Source organism: Myotis yumanensis, unplaced genomic scaffold (assembly GCF_028538775.1).
Source record: "Myotis yumanensis isolate MYYU_CA2020_CCGP unplaced genomic scaffold, mMyoYum1.0.hap1 SCAF_24, whole genome shotgun sequence".
NCBI classification, from domain to species: Eukaryota; Metazoa; Chordata; class Mammalia; order Chiroptera; family Vespertilionidae; genus Myotis; species Myotis yumanensis.
The window spans coordinates 11,237,037-11,254,159 of NW_027223775.1; positions in this window are offsets into that span (position 1 = coordinate 11,237,037).

Sequence of the window (17,123 nt, forward strand, 5' to 3'; positions counted from 1 at the left end):
AAAGCTTTCTGTCCGACTGTCAGTGTAGATGTATACGTTAAACAGTAAATGCATCTTTCCTCATCCTAGACTGTGCTTTTGTCGCTCGAGTGAATTTTATTATTTTTTCGAGGTTCTTCACGTACGTGCACCTGAAGGGATATCAAGTCGGCGGAACATGGTCTCAAAAAATTAGGGTTGGCGCACAGAAGAGTTTGGAGTCAGAGATTGTGCTGGTTTGGGCACGCAGTCACAAAGAGGTTACCCACCCCTGTCCGAGCCCCGGTCCTGGGAGAGACTACTCAAATCTGCATGCATACAAGTGGCACCCAATCAATGCATGAATGAGGTAGCAATGAATGCATACACGAGGCAGCCAATGAATGCATACACGAGGCACCCAATGAATGCATACATGAGGCAGCCAATGAATGCATACACGAGGCAGCCAATGAATGCATACATGAGACAGCCAATGAATGCATACAAGAGGCACCCAGTGAATGCATACACGAAGCAGCCAATGAATGCATACATCAGACAATGAATGCATGAATGAGGCACCCAATGAATGCATACAAGAGGCACCCAATGAATGCATACAAGACTCGCCCAATGAATGCATACAAGAGACAACCAATGAATGCATACACGAGGCACCCAGTGAATGCATACATCAGACAATGAATGCATGAATGAGGTACCCAGTGAATGCATACACGAGGCAGCCAATGAATGCACACATGAGGCAGCCAATGAATGCATACAAGAGGCACCCAGTGAATGCATACACGAAGCAGCCAATGAATGCATACATCAGACAATGAATGCATGAATGAGGCACCCAATGAATGCATACAAGAGGCACCCAATGAATGCATACATCAGCCAATGAATGCATACACGAGGCACCCAATGAATGCATACAAGAGGCACCCAATGAATGCATACAAGAGGCACCCAGTGAATGCATACACGAAGCAGCCAATGAATGCATACATCAGACAATGAATGCATGAATGAGGCACCCAATGAATGCATACAAGAGGTACCCAATGAATGCATACATGAGGCACCCAATGAATGCATACACGAAGCAGCCAATGAATGCATACATCAGACAATGAATGCATGAATGAGGCACCCAATGAATGCATACAAGAGGCACCCAATGAATGCATACACGAGGCACCCAATGAATGCATAGACGAGGCAGCCAATGAATGCATACATGAGGCACCCAATGAATGCATACATCAGCCAATGAATGCATACACGAGGCACCCAATGAATGCATACATCAGACAATGAATGCATGAATGAGGCACCCAATGAATGCATACATGACGTACCCAATGAATGCATACATGACACACCCAATGAATGCATACATCAGACAATGAATGCATACACGAGGCACCCAATGAATGCATACAAGAGACAACCAATGAATGCATACATCAGACAATGAATGCATGAATGAGGCACCCAATGAATGCATACAAGAGGCACCCCGGGGTGCCCACCTGTATGCAAGGTTAGGCACCCCTGTGCCCTGGTGAGACTGGCGCTCATGGGCCAGTTCCTCCATGTGCTATGAGGGCCCAACGAAATCCATCTGACACCGAGCAGTCGATCTTAATTAGATATCTCGATCGCTAGCGTAATGGACAGAGTCCGCCGAAAAATCGATGTGTCAGGTACCTCATGGACCTTTTAATTGCTCAGCAGGCCATCTATCATGGCCCAGGACGCCGCCTGCATAACTAATGAACGAGGCGAGACTCGCTAAAGATGTCAATTGACGCCGGGTAAGTGAGTTAGGACAGCCTCGCTCTCTGTGAATCAGCTCAGCGGGGCGGTGCGGCTGAGGGATTTTTTAAAATTGGTTTTCATGGAGAGAGAGAGAGAGAGAGAGAGAGAGAGAGAGAGAGAGAGAGAGAGAGAAGAGAGAAGAGAGGAGAGAAACATTGATTTGTTGTTCCACTTATTCATGCATTCATTGTCTGATGTATGCATTCACTGGTTGTCTCGTGTATACATTCATTGGGTGCCTCTTGTATGCATTCATTGGTTGTCTCTTGTATGCATTCATTGGGAGCCTCTTGTATGCATTCATTGGGTGCCTCATGTATGCATTCATTGGGTGCCTCTTGTATGCATTCATTATCTGATGTATGCATTCATTGGGTGCCTCATTCATGCATTCATTGTCTGATGTATGCATTCATTGGTTGTCTCTTGTATGCATTCATTGGGTGCCTCTTGTATGCATTCATTATCTGATGTATGCATTCATTGGGTGCCTCATTCATGCATTCATTGTCTGATGTATGCATTCATTGGTTGCCTCTTGTATGCATTCATTGGTTGCCTCTTGTATGCATTCATTGGTTGTCTCTTGTATGCATTCATTGTTTGCCTCTTGTATGCATTCAGTGGGTGCCTCATATATGCATTCATTGGTTGATTCTCGTATGTGCCCTGACTGGGGATCGAACCTGCAACCTGGGCCCATCGGGACGATGTTCCAACTAACAGAGCTACCCAGCCAGAGCCCAGAATTAAACTTTAAGAGGCAACCAATGAATGCATACAAGAGGCACCCAATAAATGCATACAAGAGGCACCCAGTGAATGCATACATGAGGCACCCAGTGAATGCATACATCAGACAACCAATGAGTGCAGGAATGAGGCACCCAATCAATGCACCAATGAGACTCTCAATGAATGCATACAAGAGGCAACCAATCAATGCATCAAGGAGGCAACCAATGAATGTATACAAGAGGCACCCAATGAATGCAGGAATGAGGCACCCGGTGAATGGAAGACTCTCTCAGGGGTAACAGTTTCCGGAAATGAGGTCCGATGCATTCTCGCTGGGTTGCAATGTCTTGGAAAATATAATCTGGGGAAACCAGTGTGTGTGCAGATAGAAGAAATGACCCTAAAAAGGGATTCTCCGCCTGGTTGACCGTCGACCCAGGAACCAGGAGGTCAGGGTTCGATTCCCGGTCGAGGGCACAGACCCAGGTTGTGGGCTCGATCCCCAGTAGGGGGCGTGCAGGAGGCGGCCGACGGATAATTCTCTTTCATCACCGATGTTACTCTCTCTCTCTTCCTCTCCCTAAAAATCAACAAAAACATATTAAACACATAATAAAATGAAATTTTCCATCTTTTTTGGGAGAGAGAGTTCATATGATCAGTGTTTTTTAAAAATATATATATATTTTTATTAATTTCAGAGAGGAAGGGAGAGGGAGAGAGAGATAGAAACATCCATGATGAGAGAGCATCATGGACCGGCTGCCTCCTGCACGCCCCCTACTGGGGATCGAGCCCACAACCCGGGCCTGTGCCCTAGACAGGGAATTGAACCCGGGACCCTTCAGTCCGCAGGCCGACGCTCTATCCACTGAGCCACACCAGCCAGGGCCCCATTGATTTTTTAGAGAGAGTAGCAGAGAGAGGGGAAGACAGAGAGAAACATCCATAGGTTTGCCTCTTGCACACACACCCCAACCTAGACCAGGGCCCCGGCCGGGGAGGAGCCTGCAACCCGGGCAGGTGCCCTTTGCCCGGGATTCGAACCTGGGACCCTTGAGTCCGCAGGCCGACGCTCTGTCCACTGAGCCACACCGGCTAGGACAACGCCTCTCCTTGTATTTCTTCTCCCCATGGCCCCAGCCAACACCATATGTGTGTCTCCCAACCCCCACCCCCCAACTCCGGGCAAATCAATACCAGATGGTCCCCCTGGTTCTATATCTTAACGAGCGCAGATTCCGATTAACCCGGAATTTGTCGTCCGGCCGAATTAGTTTGATTTAGCTCCGTCTCAACCACTAAAGCCAAGTGGAACAATTACAGGTGGGGGGGGGGGGGGGGTTGGGGGAGTTTTGGGGGGCGGGGGGTGGAAGGGGGAGAAATTCGGACCACATGTGTGAGCCTGATTTGTCCTGCAGACAGAAACATCCAGGAGAATTAACGTTGATTGGCCCGACCCTTTGGGAAACACACACACACACACACACATGCACGCACACGCACACACACGCATGCATCCGTGATGTCATCGGTTGCACACAATTCCCCGGCTCTCTCTCTCTCTCTCGACACGACGGGCCGAGACGCACGTGTGTGCCCCTATCCGACCAACCCCAAGCCGTGCTGCCCGTCGACCTTGTTTGCGGGGTACAGCACCCCGAGTGTCTGGGACCAGGGGGAGAATTTTAAAAAAAAAACATATCCTATATCATAAAAGGCTAATATGCAAATTGGCCCCTTGACTGGCAGTTCGACCGGGAGTTCGACCAGGGGGCGGGGCCGGGTGGCCAACTGCCCGCAGCCGCTCCCCCAGGCGGGTCCCACCCCCCGATCGGCCCCCCCCCCCGCCCCGACCCAGATTGGGGGGTGGGGCCAGCTGGACCCCACCTGTGCACGAATTCGTGCACCGGGCCTCTAGTATATTGATAATAATAAAAGGGTAATATGCTAATGAGGCCAGACCTCCCAGCATCCTTCGAGATGACCTTCCAGATGGAGCTGGTGCTGTGAGGGCCGAGCCCTCTGCATGAATTTCGTGCACCGGGCCTCTAGTCTGTAGATATTTCATTGCCCCGGCCAGTGTGGTTCAGTGGATAGAGCGTCGGCCTGCGGACTGAAGGGTCCCGGGTTCGATTCCCGGTCAAGGGCATGTACCTGGGTTGCGGGCACATCCCCAGCTCGGGCCCTGGTTGGGGCTCATGAAAGAGGCAACCCGTTGATTTGTGTCTCTCACACCATGGCTTCGCTCTGTCTCTCCCTCTCTCTTCCACTCTCTCTCTAAAAATCAATGAAAAAATATCCTCAGGTGAGGATTAAAAAAATATATATATATTTCATTGATTTCAGAGAGGAAGGGAGACGGAGAGAGAGAGAGAAACATCCGTGATGAGAGAGAATCATGGATCGGCCGCCTCCCGCACGCCCCCTACTGGGGATGGAGCCCGCCACCCGGGCCTGTGCCCTTGACCAGGAATTGAACCCGGGACCTCCTGGCTCATAGGTAGATACTAGAGGCCTGGTGCCCGAAATTTGTGCATGACTGGGGGGGAGGCGGGGTGTCCCTCAGCCCAGCCTGCACCCTCTCCAACCTGGGACCCCTCGGGGATGTCTGACCGCAGGTTTAGGGATTGGGCCTAAGCCGGCAGTCGGACATCCCCCTCACAATCCGGGACCGCTGGCTCCTAAGCACTCGCCTGCCGGCCTGATCACTCCCTAACTGCCCTCCCCTGCCGGCCTGATCGCCCCTAACTGCCCTCCCCTGCCAGACTGATCGCCCCTAACTGCTCTTCCCTGCTGGCCTGATCGTCCCTAACTGTCCCCCATGCTGGCCTGATCGCCCCTAACTGCTCTTCCCTGCCGGCCTGATCGCCCCTAACCGCCTCTGCCTCGCCCCCCACCACCGTGGCTTTGTCAGGAAGACGTCCGGTCGACCCCGTCTAATTAGCATATTCCCCTTTTATTGGTCTAGATAATTAGCAAGTAGCATGATGGACGCTTAAGTTCTGCAACTCGATGATTGGACACGGGTGCGGATTCTGACAAGCTGGCCACAATGTGGTTGGCTATCACCTTCATCTGCTCACATACCATTTTTATTATATATTTTTTTATTGATTTCAGAGAGGAAGGGAGAGGGAGAGAGTGAGAGAGAGAAACATCCAGGAGGAGAGAGAATCACGGATCGGCCGCCTCCTGCACGCCCCCTACTGGGGATCGAGCCGGCAACCCAGGTCCATGCCCTTGACCGGGAATCGAACCCGGGACCCTTTGGTCCGCAGGCCGACCGCTCTATCCACTGAGCCACACCAGCCAGGGCTCCAACATTTTCTTTTGATTCCCGGCCATTTGGGGCTTTTAAAAAAAAAAAAAAATTATTTTTACTTTTATTGGGGGGAACGTGATCTTTTATTTGAAACAGCCCTTTGCGGATTAGCGACGGTTTGGGAATGGAATGCGTTTTCCACATGTTCCTCGGCCTCCCGTTAATTTAGTAGATATTTCGTGAGCCCGGTGGAGTCCCGCGGGTTTTTTTGTTGTTTTTTTTTTATTTTATTGATTTTTTTTTTTTTTTAATGAAACGAATTAGAAATAAAAAAAGTGCCTTTGTTACTTCATCAATCCTTGGTCCCTCTGCGTTCATTTTTTTCTTTTTTCCTCTTTTTTTTGTGCGTTTATGAAAGGGTTTTATCGCCTGCTAATGCCGGTCCCGGCTCTTCGCGGCCCCTCAGAAACTGCTTGGCTTTTTTTCACCATTTGATTCTCACTGAGGGGGGGGGGGGAAGTTGTGCCCTGGCTGGTGTGGCTCAGTGGATAGAGCGTCGGCCTGGGGACTGGAGGGTCTCGGGTTCGATTCCAGGCCAAGGGCATGGACCTGGGTTGCGGGCACATCCCCAGTAGGGGGCGAGCAGGAGGCAGTTGATCGATGTTTCTCTCTCATCGATGTTTCTAACTCTCTGTCTTTCTCCCTTCCTCTCTGTAAAAAAATCAATAAAATATATTTAAAAAACAAAAAAAGTTTTGCAATGACCCTACCGTTTCCCAACCTAAAAAAAAATAAAATAATAATAATTACCCCAGAGCGAAAAAGCCCATATTTTATTTATTATTTTTTTTTCACTAGAGGCCCGGTGCACGAAATTCATGCACAGGTAGGGTCCCTCGGCCTGGCTGGAGATCAGGGGCTTTCCTTCATTCTGCGCTGCCCCTTGGTGGTCAGTGCATGTCATAGCGAGCGGCCGGTCTCCCGGTCGAACCACCGCGGGGACAGTTTGCGTATTAGGCTTTTATATATATAGATAGATTTTTAGAAATATAGTTTTATTGATTTCAGAGGGGAAGGAAGAGAGAGAGAGAGAGCGAGAGAGAGAGAGACATCCAAGATGAGAGAGAATCATGGACCGGCCGCCTCCCGCACACCCCCTACTGGGGATGGAGCCCGCAACCCGGGCCTGTGCCCTTGACCGGGATTCGAATCCAGGACCCTTCAGTCCGCAGGCCAAACTGTCTAGGGCTCTTTTTTTGGGGGGAGTGGGGGGTATTGATCCGTGGCCTCCCGGTTCATAGGCCGACGCTAACCACTGAGCTCACCAGGCCAGGCCCCCAAGGCCGGTCGTTACCTGAATTGAATCCTTTTCGCCTCTGAGATGACTGAGCTTTGCCAAGTGTCAAGGTAACTTCCCTCGGGCGGGGACCACAGAACCCCCCCATTGTGGTCTTGACCCCCCGATACCGTGTCCACACGCTGTACCTGTTAACCATCCTTATTCCCATCCGGATAAGAAGTGTGTCTGTCTTTTTACTTATTTTTTAAATCCAATCCCAGGGGGTTTATATATATATATAGATAGATTTTTTATATATATAAAAAATATATATATTTTTCTCTGCATTGCTTCTGCCCGCCTCCTTCACCCGCCACCAACCAATGGATGTCATTTACCCCGACCCTGACACCTGCTCCGTGGGTGCGAGGTGCAATCCGGCCGGTGTGGCTCAGTGGTTGGGCATCAACGCAGGAACTAGGAGGTCATGGGTTCGAATCCCGGTCAAGGGCACAGGCCCGGGTTGCAGGCTCCATCCCCAACCAGTAGGGGGCGTGCGGGAGGCGGCCGGTCCGTGATTCTCTCTCATCATGGATGTTTCTCTCTCTCTCTCCCTCTCTGAAATCAATAAAAATATATTTAATAAAATAAAATATATATTTTAAAAAGGTTGTTTCTATCTCACTCTGCCTTCCTCTCTAAATTCATTAAAAATATATTTTAAAAAAAAGATGTTTCTATTTCACGCTCCCTTCTCCTCTCTGAAATCAATAGAAATATATTAAAAAAATAAAACATATTTTTAAAAGTTGTTTCTATCTCTCTCGCTTTCTCTCTGAAATCAATAAAAATATATTAAAAAATAACACATATTTTTAAAAACGTTGTTTCTGTCTCACGCTCCCTTCCTCTCTCTGAAATCAATAAAAAAAAAACCACAAACAAACATTTAAATAAGGTGCCAAATAGCCATTTTCCTGGGCATTTTCTCAGTCCCTGGATTTTTATTTTAATTTTCTAATTCTTTGTTTTTGCTTCCTGGCCATGGCCACTTGCGCCCCCACAAACCCTTTCAAAGGTCCTTCTATACCAGTGGTTCTCAACCTTCCTAAGGCCGTGACCCTTGAATACAGCTCCTCATGTTGTGGGGACCCCCAACCATAACATTATTTCCGTTGCTGCTTCATCACTATATCTATATCATCTATATCTATATCTATATCTATATCTATATCTATATCTATATTATCTCTATCTCCATCCCCATCTCTATCTCTATCTCTATCTATATCATCTATATCTATATCATCTATATCTATAACATCTATATCTGTATCTATATATCTATATCATCTATATCTATATCTATATCTATATCTATATCAGTGATTCTCAACCTTCCTAATGCCGCGACCCTTGAATACAGCTCCTCATGCTGTGGGGACTCCCAACCATAACATTATTTTTGTTGCTACTTGATCACAATATCTATATCTATATCATCTATATCTATATCTATTTCTATATCTATATCTATATCATCTATATCTATATCTATATCTATATCTATATCTATATCATCTATATCTATATCTATATCATCTATATGTATGTCTATATCTATATCTATATTTATATCTATACCTATATTTATATCTATATCTATATCTATATCTATATCTATATCTATATCTATATATCTATCTATATCAGTGGTTCTCAACCTCCCTAATGCCATGACCCTTGAATACAGCTCCTCATGCTGTGGGGACCCCCAACCATAACATTATTCTCGTGGCTACGTCATCACTGTCATGTGGCTGCTGTGATGAATCGTCATGGAAACATCTGATCTGCAGGATGGATTTCCATGGTGACACATGGAACATCATGAAAGCACAGGGATCAATCACAAAGACAATATGTGATTATAGATGTGTTTTCCGACGGTCTCAGGCGACCCCTGTGAAAGGGCCGTTCGACCCCCAGAGGGGCCGCGACCCACAGGTTGAGAACCGCTGGTCTCCGCAGGCCTGGCTGTGTCTCACACCCACAGCCCCTCCCCCGAAGGCATTCTTGGGGCGTCTCCCGGGAGACCCCAACACCACTGGGCCTGGCAGGGTCAGTGTGGAGGCGGGGGGTGGGGTCTGGACCCTGACAATTCTCCTCCGCGTCCCCCTTATTCCAGGGCCAGGAGCGGGGCAGGGTGTCAGGTGGGAGGAGGTCGGAGTTGGGGGAGAGAAGAGGCTCATTTGCATAAGAAAGATCTTTGCACAAAAGGCCAACCGGTCGCTGCAGGATGCCCAGCCGGGTCTTTGTCCTCCTCACAAAGGCCGAGGACCCCCCAGGGGGGAGGCCCTGGGACTGCAAAGGCCCCAGAGAATCCCCTTGGTTGGCGCAGACACCCCCCATCCCCCCCCCCAAAAAAACCCACAAAAATTCCACTTGGCTGGCCAGCTATTCATCAGCAATTCCTGCAAGAGTCCGACTTCCTTCCCCCACTCCCACCCCCACAATCCACCCCGACTGCCGGCACCCGCTTCCCTCTGGCACCTGGGCCTGGGGATCTCCTCGCAGCCCCGCCCCCCCAACCCCGTTTGGTCCGGAAGGTCATCCGGAAGGACGCCCAGAAGGACGTCCGGTCTAATGAGCATATCTCGCTTTTGTGATTATATAAAGTGTCCCCCAAAATTCACGCAAGGTTTGAATTCTGCGTGAGCATTCACAGCAGCAACAATAAATAAATAAAAGCCTAATTTTACTCGGTTTATTGGATCAGATTCTAATATCTGTTGCCCTTGGATGTCAATCCCTTCGATTCGATCAGCATCTCCAAGTACCAATGACGGCCCAGGAGCAGGGACAGGGAAGACCCATGAAGACCGCGGCTTTGGCGTCGGTGCCAGCAAAGCCGGGGAGGCCATGGACCCCGATGTGCTGTTCCACACATAACCCTAGACTGTGTCCTTTATGAATCAATAGAAAATGTACAATTTTTAATGATAAACCTGTGTTTTCTATCAAAATTACTTCTTGCGTGAATTTTGGGACACCCTATATAATGGAATTAGAGGCGAAAGGAAATTAGTAAAATGCATATGGAAATATTATGGAAATTGATTCATCAATAAGCGATCACAATCTGATGTAACAACCACAAAACCATGATATGAAAATGACATGGATACAAGCAACGCCTGATAAACAGATTAAATTTATTCTTTTTTAAAAAAAATTCATTGTCTAAAGCAGCGGTTCTCAACCTGTGGGTCGCCACCCCTTTGGGGGTCGAACGGCCCTTTCACGGGGGTCGCCTGAGATCGTCAGAAAACACATCTATAATCACATATTGTTTTTGTGATTGATCCCTGTGCTTTCATGATGTTCCATGTGTCACCATGAAAATCCATCCTGCAGATCAGATGTTTCCATGACAATTCATCACAGCAGCCACATGACAGCGATGACGTAGCAACGAGAATAATGTTATGGTTGGGGGTCCCCACAGCATGAGGAGCTGTATTCAAGGGTCACGGCCTTAGGAAGGTTGAGAACCACTGTGATAGATGATAGATAGATAGATAAATACATACATAATAGATACATAGATGATAGAGAGACGACAGATAGACAAATACATAGATACATAGATGGATGGACAGATGATAGAAAGATGATAGAATAGATAGATAGAATAGATAGATAGATAGATAGATAGATAGATAGATAGATAGATAGACAGATGATAGATGATAGATGATAGCTGATGGATGGATGAATAGATTACTATGAATAGATAGATGATAGATAGATGGATAATACATAGATGAGAGCTGATGGATGGATAGATAGATGATAGATGATAGATAGATATAGATAGATATACTTAGATGGATAGATAGATAGATAAGTAGATAGATAGATAGATGATAGATAGACAGATAGATATAGATAGATAGATGGATACTAGATAGATGATAGCTGATGGATGAATAAATAGATGATAGATGATAGATAGATAGATTGATAGATAGATAGATAGATGATAGATAGATATAATAGATAGATGATATAGATAGATAGATAGATAGATAGATAGATAGATAGAAAAATAGATAGATATAGATGATAGCTGATGGATGGATGAATAGATTACTATGAATAAATAGATGATAGATAGATAGAGATAGTTAGATGGATAATACATAGATGAGAGATGATGGATGGATAGATAGATAGATGATGATAGATAGATAGATAGATAGATAGATAGACAGACAGACAGATAGAGGGAATCCAAGGTCCAGAGATGCAGGGAGAGCCGACAAAAAGGACGTCCCCTGCTAATAAGGCCGGTTTCTCGGCCTCACACACTGACATCTGGAGCTGATGGCTCCCTGATAAGCTGGTTTTTTCGACATTTTGAACAGCTGTCCGGGACCTGTCAGGGGTCCGTGGACAACGCGCCTGGCGAGTCATTAATGTCATCGGCGCCGACGACGTGTCAGGCTGGGCCGTTACCGACACAGATTTATACACTCGGCGCGTAAGGGTGTGTGTCTGTTTGCCCAAAGTGATGTAAACAAATCAGGGACAGAACCAAGTTCCAGGGAATAAAGGGAAAGAAGGAAAGAAAAGGAGGAGGGAGGGAGGGAGGAAGGAAGGGAGGGAGGGAGGGAGGGATGAAGGGAGGGAGGGATAGGTGGGATGGATGACTGGATGGTGGGTGGATTGTGGGTGGATGGATGGATGGGTGGTTGATGGTGGGTGGATGGATGGATGGATGGATGGATGGATGGACAGATGGATGGTGGATGAATGGATGATAGATGGATGGGTAGATGGATGGGTAGATGGATGGATGATGGATGGATGGATGGATGGATGGATGGTTGATGGTGAATGAAGGATGGATGGATGGATGGATGGATGGACAGATGGATGGATGGATGGATGGATGGATGGATGGATGGATGGATGGATAGATGGATGGATGGATAGATGGACGGACGGATGGATGGGTGGATGGATGGATGGATGGATGGACGGACGGACGGACGGATGGATGGATGGATGGATGGATGAATAGATGTTGGATGGATGAATGGATGGTTGATGGTGAATGAAGGATGGATGGATGGATGGATGGGTAGATGGGTGGATGGATGGATGGTGTATGGATGGATGGATGGATGGGTAGATGGATGGATGGATGGATGGTGTATGGATGGATGGATGGATGGGTAGATGGATGGATGGATGGATGGATGGGTGGATGGATGGATGGACAGATGGATGGATGGATGGATGGATGGATGGATGGTGGGTGGATGGATGGTGGATGGATGGGTGGATGGATGGATGGACGGACGGATGGATGGATGGATGAATGGATGTTGGATGGATGGGTGGATGGATGGTTGATGGTGAGTGAAGGATGGATGGATGGGTGGATGGATGGATGGATGGGTGGATGGATGGATGGATGGATGGATGGTGGGTGGACGATGGATGATAGATGGGAAGGAAGGATGGATGGGAGGAATGAAGGAAGGAAGGAACAGGTGGTCTGTCTGTCTGGTTTTGGGGGTAGTGACACCCCCTCAAGCCATATGTGAACTACCCATGTCAGGCCCTCGTACGGTTTCCGTCCGGCATACACGAGAAGGCCCTTACATGCCCTATCGCTCTCCATGCATTTGAACGGCAGAAAAATCCGTGTAAGTCCACCTTGTACATCTGGGGCCTGTTTGCAAATATCCTTTAACCTGTGTGAAACATGGTCCTATAGAATAGAAGCCTCATATGCTAAGTGTCCTGTCATCCGGTCGTCTGTTCAACCAATCACAGCGTAATATGCTAATGACATGCTAAGGCCGCTCAACCGCTCACCATGATGTGTACTGACCACCAGGGGGCAGACAGTCGGCTGGTTGACCAGTTGCTATTACATGCACTGACCACCAGGGGGCAGTCAACCGGTCGACCAGTCGCTATGACGTGCACTGACCACCAGGGGGCAGATAGTCGACCAGTCGCTATGACGTGCACTGACCACCAGGGGGCAGACAGTCGACCAGTCGCTATGACGTGCACTGACCACCAGGGGGCAGACAGTCGGCCGGTCGACCAGTCGCTATGACGTGCACTGACCACCAGGGGGCAGACGCTCTGACCGGTAGGTGAGCTTGCTGCTGGGGTCCTGCCGATCAGGACTGAGCGAGACGGGCCGGACACGCCCTGGAGCCCTCCCTCCCACGGTCCCTCCCCGGCTGGCCAACCTCCCGTGTCCCTCCCCGGCCCCGATCGTGCACCAGTGGGGTCCCCTGGCCTGGCCTGCACCCTCTCGCCATCCGGGACCCCTCGGGGGATGTCGGAGAGCCGGTTCCAGCCCGATCCCACAGGCCAGGCCGAGGGACCCCACTGGTGCACGAATTCGTGCACCGGGCCCCCCGTAAGGCGATAAATGCCAATATTTCCAATCCCGACCCTGCGATCCTTTCTTGCCGTGATTCAGGGGCTGGTCCTTCGCACAAGAACACGGAGCCCCAGTTGCGTGATGAGACGGAAACATGATTATTTACACGCGGTGCGCGGCCTCATGAATAAGTGATTCAATTCCACCGTCGGCGCGCACATAAATATCGCCGATTATTAATTTAGGACCCGCCGGGGAGACGCGCGAAATCCCCGTAAACACCGTCTTTCATCCGCTGTCGACTTTCTGAAAACCACTCCGGTTCTTATTTATCTCTGTCCCCTAATTGATTATTTCTTTCTCTGCACGGAGGCCGAGGGATGGGCCATCTGGGAAATGAGCCGTCGCCCCCAAAGGAATGCAAAGACGGTGAGTGAGAAAAAATAAAATGCATTCATGCCCGGCCGGCGTGGCTCAGGGGTTGAGCTTCGACCGAAGGAACCAGGAGGTCACGGGTTCGATTCCCGGTCAAGGGCACATGCCCGGGTTGTGGGCTCCATCCCCAGTTGGGGGCGTGCAGGGGGCAGCCGATCCATGATTCTCTCTCATCATGGATGTTTCTATCTTTCCCTCCCTCTCTTAAATAAATTAAAATAAGTAGACATAGATATAGATAGATAGATAGATAGATAGATATAGATAGATAGATAGATAGATAGATAGATAGACAGATAGATACATAGATACATAGATACATAGATAGATAGATATAGATAGATAGATAGATATAGATAGATAGATGATAGATAGATAGATATAGATAGATAGATGATAGATGGATAGATAGATAGATAGATAGATAGATAGATAGATATAGATAGATGATAGATAGATAGATAGATAGATAGATAGATAGATAGATATAGATGATAGATAGATACATAGATAGATAGATAGATGATAGATAGATAGATAGATAGATGATAGATAGATAGATAGATATAGATAGATAGATAGATACATAGATAGATAGATAGATAGATAGATAGATAGATAGATAGATAGATAGATAGAGTTCTACATTGTCCAGGTGGCGTGGCTCAGTGGTTGAGCGTCCACCTAGGAACCAGGAGGTCAGGGTTCGAATCCCGGTCAAGGGCACAGGCCCGGATTGGGGGCTCCATCCCCAGTCGGGGGCGTGCAGGAGGCGGCCGATCCGTGATTCTCTCTCATCATGGATGTTTCTATCTCTCTCTCTCCTCTCCATTTCTCTGTCTAAAAAAAAAAAATCAATAAAAAATATATTTTTTTTAAAAAGAATTCTTGTCTGTAATCACTTGGCCAAGCCATAAAGGGTGTTGGCTTGTCTTGGGTCACCGTGTCTTGGCTGTGGCCCTATCGATTCTCGGACCTTTTGTTTGGGAATTTGGGGGGGATGGGTGTCCCGTTGGCATCGGATGCTGGACGCAAAGAGAGAAACAGGACCGGGAAGGGCCTGTGTCCACTCGGACCCGAGACAGACAATCTACGTGGTGACAAGGGCCAACATCTGGGTGCCTCCACGGGGTCGCCCCCCAACACCCCACCTGCCCGTTGTCTGAGCTCAGCGTGACCCTGTCATCTCTTGAAATCCACGTCAAACCTGTCAGAAGAAAATTATTATTTTTCTGAGCAACCCACGGAGGTCACCGCCGTGGAATCAGAAACACATGGATCAATATCTCGGCGGAATATTCATGACTCGGGAGCTGACGCGGGGCCTCGCAGGGCCAGGCCGCTGGAAATGGTTTGAAGATGTTGGCTCGACCCCAGTGGGCCCTCCCTGGACACGGCGGGGTGTCCCACCTGGCGGCCCTGTCACTCACGCTTAGTAGGTTTCCCAAATGTGGGGTCAGAGAGGAACCCCCCCAACCCCCCACTACTGCCTTCTGCCCTGGGGAGCAGCCTGGACACATGTGGGGTGACCTCACAGGCTCCCCTGGAAGGGGAGGGAGCCCCGGCCCAGGGCCCGGAACACCCAGGAGGCAGCCGCAGCTCCTTCTGAATGTGGGGACCTCGGGCCGCCTGCTCCCCGCTTTCCTGCTCTTGGTATCCTCCCGTGTCTGCCGTTGACGTCCTGCTAGGCCTGTTGTTGAGGTCCTACTATGTGTAGTGTTGATGCCCTACTATGGCTGCTGTCGATGCCCTGCTCTGTCTGCTGTCAATGTCCTACTATGTCTGCTGATGATGTCCTACTATGTCTGCTATTAATGTCCTACTATGTGTAGCATTGATGCCCTGCTCTGTCTGCTATGGATGTACTACTATGTCTGCTACTGATGTCCTCCTATGTGTAGTATTGATGTCCTGCTCTGTCTGCAATTGACAACCTACTCTGTCTGCTATTGATGTCCTATCATGCCTATTATTGATACCTATCATTATTACCATGCCTGCTAGTGATATCCTACTATGACTGCTATTTTTTTGGGGGGTGGGAGCATAATCCTCAACCGAGGATATTTTCTCATTGATTTTGAGAGAGAGGGGGGGGGGGAGAGAGAGGGAGAGAGACAGAGAGAAACATCGACATGAGAGAAACACCTCGATGGGCTGCCTCCTGCACACGCGCCCCGATCAGGGCCCGGGCCGGGGAGGAGCCCACAACCCCGGGCACGTGCCCTTGACCCGGAATCGAACCCGGGACCCTTCCGTCTGCGGGCCGACGCTCTATCCACGGAGCCACACCGGAGCCAGGGCCTATGCCTGCTACTAATGCCCGACCGTGTCTGCTGTTGACGTCCCACTATGCGCGCAATGAGGTCCTACTATGCGCGCAAGTGAGGTCCTACTATGTGTGGTATTGCTGGCCCCAGGGGACAGCCTGGAGAGAGAGGACCAGGCCCAGTGTGCACCCCCAATCTCTCCCTCTTAGGGTCCTAGGACACCCCCTAGGCCCGTGGTCGGCAAACGGCGGCTCCCGAGCCACATGCGGCTCTCTGGCCCCTGGCGTGCGGCTCTTCCCAAGCCTTAGGCGTTACCCTCATGAAGTGAATCACAATGTACCTGCCTGTATAGTTTACGTCTAAAAAATCTGGCTCCCAGAGAAATTTCAGTGTCGATATTTGGCTCCGTTGGCTAATGGGTTTGCCGGCCGCTGGGCCTGAGACAGCCTTGTCCCCCCGACAATCCCTACACCTGGTCCCCAGCATCCTCATCTCGCTCTCAAAGCCTCTCTGAGGGTCCCCCGTTTTATCCCAAGACCCTCCCCAGCCTTAGCCGGCCTCCCGGCCTGATGGCTCGCACACAGACGCCTTTGTCCCGGTTGCAAAGCCCGGCCGGCCTCCTCCCTCCCTCCCACCGCCCTCCCTTCCCCAGGCCTCCAAGAGTATTTGCCAAACACCCTTCGCTCCTTGTTTTTTATTATTTTAATTGGTGTTTCCACCCCAGCCACCCCCTCCCCCTGCGATCACTCCAACGAGACTTTAATAAGACGCCTAAGAGGTTAGGGGAGCCGGGGGAGGCTTTATAAATGTTCTAATTCACACAAACCCACCCAGGCGTTTCCACTTACGCCCGCTGTGGTCGGGGACATAAAAAAATCGACGACGTCGGTCTGCGGGTCCGTTTTCCAAGTCCTCCTCCTTCCA